This window comes from Protomyctophum parallelum (genome assembly GCF_964188405.1).
Source record: "Protomyctophum parallelum genome assembly, chromosome: 9".
NCBI lineage: Eukaryota > Metazoa > Chordata > Actinopteri > Myctophiformes > Myctophidae > Protomyctophum > Protomyctophum parallelum.
This window is the reverse complement of record NC_139706.1, coordinates 28,659,245-28,665,122: the sequence shown is the minus strand read 5'-3', so window position 1 is coordinate 28,665,122 and position 5,878 is coordinate 28,659,245.

Genomic DNA, 5,878 nt, shown 5'->3' with positions numbered 1-5,878 from the left:
ACAAACTGAGACATGATACTGTATGTACTGATGCTTAACCACTTAAACCCTCTAGTAGAGACTTGAGTTGCAACTGCTTGCAACCACTTTTTCCATTGACGCTAAATATGTTTTTCTTTTCTTAAATAGCCAATCTACAAACCCACAACGCTTATAGATCAGCTATTTTTGACTAATGTGATGTTGAGGTTCAAGAGGTTAAGCCTGATACAATGTCAATGTGGTGTTGGGCGGCGGAAGTGGCACGACAGACAGACTATGGCTGCCGGTCAACATCAAATGCGTTTTTATCTAGTGAGATTTGCCTGCAGGCATAAAATAGATGGTACGCTACAGTATGTTAAATACCACTGGAGCATCAGCATTATGACGAATGAACAATGAACACATTCACATTACATTTGTTTCCCCAAGTAAGTGCTTTTGGAATAGGAATCTGCTTACACAGAGGTTTGAAAGAGTTAAAGCAGTGGCCTGGTTGGAAATGCTTTAGAACCATGCAGCATGTCGTGAAAAAGTAAGAAAAAGCCTGGAAAGGGGAGAACGGTGGGCAAAATAGGTCTACATTTGGCAGTCAATTAACATACAAGTGATACAACACAGCCCAAATCCCAATTTAAACTCTGCATATAAATCTGTAGCCTAGTATGGAAACAAGTGGGATAGGCCAAATGTATATTTCTGTGACTTGGCAATAGTCCGGCAGCCGGGTATGTGGAGTGGGATATTTGGTATATCGTTTTTTTTTTATTGGCCTAAAATATTGTCTTTCATGAATCCACTTGCTTACCGGCTGTCGGTATTAAGCATTCTTTTATAGGGGTTTATGTGTAACCTGACGCTGCCAGATCCAAGAAGCTTGCTACACAAATTTGTTTCACAGCTTATTGGGATCTGGGATCGCGGAAGCAAATTCGATGACGGGGCTGTTCCTTTTTTTCAAGATACTTGGTAGATGATTGGATGGGACCGTCTGTCTATCACTGTGTGGGCGTGCAAACACAACCAATCATATTGACGTGTCTAGATAGCTTCACATCCGGTTTTGCACATATCCCGCCCTTAGCTCACGCTGATTGGTCCGGTACGGAACGGATTTTTGTCAGCTCAACTCCCTGAGAGATCCCAGATGAAGGCTGTGTTGGGGAACATGGTTACCCAATACCGCCCTCATCTGGCAGCGTCAGGTTAGTTTATGTGACCATACCATTAACAACCTATATACAGCAAAAATGACAACATTTCATTATGCTTCAAGTAGAATGTGACGTTAAATACATGATTGTATGTAGGCCTATAGGCCTATAGACAATATATTAGGCCAATAAAAAAAAACTATATACCAAATTTCCCACTTTAAACAAAAGAAGCCTGTTGGCTGCCGGACTACAAGTAGGCTATCTATTTAAACAGATGCTGAGCCTTAACTTTAACTTCACTATACAGACCACGCCTTCAAATCAAACATCGTTTATTTAGATAAAAAGGAGATGAACCTGTCAGGATAGGGAATTGGTTATATGAATGGATGGAAATGAAGAGAGGACGAGGGAAGAGGGGTTAGGGAGGAAGGGGAAAGGGAATGAGGGGATGAAGAAGGGGGTTTGGGGTGTGGATGAAGAGGCAATGATGTGGGGACAGCTAGCTGGGGGTGAATGGGTGATGAAGAGGATGTGGGAGTGATGACGAGGGGCAAGAATGATTGCGAGGGGGAGGTGAAGGAAAGAAAGGGGGAGTGAGGATGACTGAGTATACTGGAAACAAGTGGGCTGGGCTAAATGTATATTTCTGTGACTTGGCAAGTATCTATTTAAACTGCCTGCTAAATTTATTCAGCATGTGCTGAGCCCTAACTTTAACTTAAACGAGGTTCTAAATATAAGGGCAGTGTCCGAGCCAAAAACAGAGATAGCTGCTGCTGCGTCATTCTGTCTGTCAGTCACGTCTTGGGAACGTTCCAGAGAGAAAACATGTTGCTGCTGCCCCCTAGTGGTTGCCAGGTTGTAGGATGAGGTCTCCATGACAACGTCAAATGCATGATTGGATGAGATTTTCAACATCACTACTCATTATAAGAAGGCCTACTCTGTCTCAGGGGAGGGCTTTAGACAATTCAGAAACCTGACATCATCATTATCATCATTAGGCAGGTTTGGTCATTACTTGCGCAAGCAGAGCGCGCAAGTAACACCCTCATCACTGACAAACTCGATGTAGCCAACCACTTGAACATCTTCTTTACAAACATTGCAACAAAGCTGGTTAGCAAACTGCCCTCCCACTCTGGGCGTTTTGGTGTAGAGCACATCAAAGCCTTCTACAAAAACCTTGGTGTTTGTAAAGATGATTTTAAAATGGCAATGGTAACAACCGAGGAGGTACTTAAAAAAACGGAGTGCCCTCCAACCCCACAAGGCCACTGGCCATGACAATATTCCCTCCAAATTTCTCAGAGACTCAGCCTTTTCCATAGCTCCAGTCATCACCCACATAGTTAACCTCTCCATCAAACAGGGACAGGTCCCCCAAGATTTTAAACTGGCCAAAGTAACCCCCTTGTACAAAAAAGGGAGTAAATTAGAACCCGGCAACTACCGCCCTATTTCTATTCTAAGCTCCATCTCGAAAGTGATGGAAAAAATAGTCTATGAACAGGTTGAAAAGTATCTTGCCACTAATAAATTGCTGTACGAGTTCCAATCTGGTTTCAGAACATCCCACTCCACTGACACATGCCTCCTCTATTTGAGCGATCACATCAAACACGAGGTGGATGCTGGAAAATACTGCGGCATGGTCATGCTGGACCTCCAAAAGGCTTTTGACACCGTGAACCACTCCATACTGGTTAACAAGCTTAAAGCTATTGGTTTTGATAGCACATCAGTGAGCTGGATGCAATCCTACCTGGAGGGGAGAGAACAGATGGTGGAGGTGAACGGAACACTGTCCCCTCCCCTCCCAGTGAGCTGTGGCGTCCCACAAGGAAGCATACTAGGGCCTTTACTGTTCCTAATTTATGTTAACGACATGACTTCAGCTTGTGACTGCAACTTGTTCCTGTTCGCAGATGACTCAGCACTGCTGGTCTCGGACAGGAACAAACTGCAGGTTGAAAAGACCCTCAGCTCTGAACTCGGTAGAATCTGCACCTAGCTCGCTGATAACAAACTATCCTTACACCTGGGAAAAACTGAATCCATCCTCTTCGGATCAAATAGTAAACTCAGCAAGGCAGATGGCTTCTTGGTTAGAGTGGGTGACAATATTATCACACGAAAAGATCAAATTACCTACCTAGGTTCCATCCTGGAGGCCAATCTTTCCGGTGATAAAATGGCCACCAACGTAATCAAAAAAGTCAATCAAAGAACAAGATTCCTTTACAGGATCTCCTCACTGGTCAGCAAAAACACCTTGAAGACCTTAACAGGAGCCCTCGTACAAGGTTTCTTTGACTATGCATCCACCTCTTGGTACCACAGCACCTCAAAGGCCCTTAAAACAAGGCTCCAGACCTCCCAAAACAAACTGGTCAGGCTCCTACTTGGCCTCACCCCCCGAACCCACCTCACCCCTGCCCACTTTGACAGGCTGGGATGGCTTAGGGTCGTCGACAGAGTACAGCATCTTGCAATGGGTCTGGTCCACAAGATTCGATACACCACCAAGATACCCATGTACCTGTCTAAATACTTCCTTAATGTAAACGAAGTCCACACCCACAACACCAGAGGGAGTGCAACAAACCATGTACAACCCAGATTCGGCACAAACAAGGGACTAAATTATTTTCGCTCCTATGCCACCAAAATGTGGAACGCCCTACCAACAGTCATTAAGACATGTGAATCCCTTGACTCCTTCAAAACCGCTCTCAAAGGGCACCTACGGATGGCTGCAATTCGAAACTGGCCTCTGTAAAATCTGAATCCCCCCACCCCCCCACCCCATTTTCCCTCACTGTATATTGTATCTTTTCCCTTTTTTGCTTCCCATATGATGAATTCCTGTTCTGTTCTTTAGCTACATAGAAATGTCTATTTGCATGTATGTCTTTAAATGTTTTGATGAATTGAACAATGTGGACCCTGTTGTAAACAAGTGTAATGCTTAATTGGGTCGTCCACTCACAGTTGACAGTCTTTGTATTGAGTTTGTGCTTAAAATGTACTGTAAATTCTACAAACTGTTAATAAATATTTCAATCAATCAAAAAGTAATAATTTCGCCCGGTCTGTGTGCACCGTTTTTTTTTATTGATTGAAATATTTATTAACAGTTTGTAGAATTTACAGTACATTTTAAGCACAAACTCAATACAAAGACTGTCAACTGTGAGTGGACGACCCAATTAAGCATTACACTTGTTTACAACAGGGTCCACATTGTTCAATTCATCAAAACATTTAAAGACATACAAACATTTAGAGACATACAAATAGACATTTCTATGTAGCTAAAGAACAGAACAGAAATTCATCATATGCTATGTATACTATATACATAATAAGAGTACATGGTGTGTATATGTATGACTAGCTCTAAATGATGACGTAAGACATATGGTCATTTATGTAATCTGGTCCCAGCAAACCAGGCACAAATTTGCTGTATTATTCGCATACGCATCAAGTGGCGGGTCGGCTGGCCCGGTTTTTGGCGCAAAGTAACCACAGTATACCGCTAATCAACTTACAACTACATACTCTATATAGTATATGTATACGTATGTCTTACGTCAGCATTTAGAGCTAGTCATACGTATACTATATACATAATCAGTAAAATAAAATAGCAAATTGTGCCTGATTTGCTGGGACCAGAGTACATGGTGTGTATATGTATGACTATAGCTCTCAATGATGATGTAAGAAATATGGTCATTTATGTAATCTGGCCAGTCCCAGCAAACCAGGCACAAATCTGCTGTTTTATTTGCATACGCATCAAGTGGCGGGTTGGCTGGCACAGTTTTTGGTGCAAAGTAACCACAGTATACCGCTAATCAACTTACAACTACATACTCTATATAGTATATGTATACATAGATTTAGTATTAATATCACTATAGTCCAAGATGAAATACATTTAAAACAATTGACAATTTACAATAAATAATAAAATTATAAAATAATTACTGTATAACATATTTTAATTTAGTTTATATACCTTTTTTTCATCACATATCAATGATTTATTTTTCTTTGAAAAACTAAAAAGGGATCCAGAATATTTCTAAATTGATGAAAGTGTATTTCTTATATAGATAGAAACTTGAACCATACTTAAAGGGATTGTGACATTAAAAAAAAGGTTTTGGAATTGTTCTTTTTAGGTTTTCTAATCTCAATTGCACCCAAAAAACATGAACTTTTAACATTCAGTAGATTTTCTGTGATCTGGGGTTTTCTGGCTCAAACAGGTGCTCTGATTTGCCGGCAGTAAGTGACATCACTTACTGCAAATCCCATATATGTCAATGGGATTCGCCAGCAGATGTCACTGTTTCACTGTGTTGCCTGTTTTCATTGTAGCTCAAAAGGCCCAAAAAAAACCAAGAAAACTTCAGACCACAGAAAATCCACTGAATGTTCAAAGTTCAGGTTTTTTGGGTGTAATTGAGGTCATAAAACCTAAAATAAAAAATAAAAATAAAAATAAATGAAAATGAATGTCATAAAACCTTTAATAATACTAGGTGTTTACATGCATAAAGTAGATAGGTAGCAAATAGTTACACCTAATAATTAGACATTTCAAACGTTCCTTCACAGAGATACTGAGATTCCACAGTTTACAGCGGTCGAAAATACTTGCGTGCTCTGCTTGCGCACTAGTTGGCCATTTATGGCCTACTAGTGTGCAACAAGCAAGT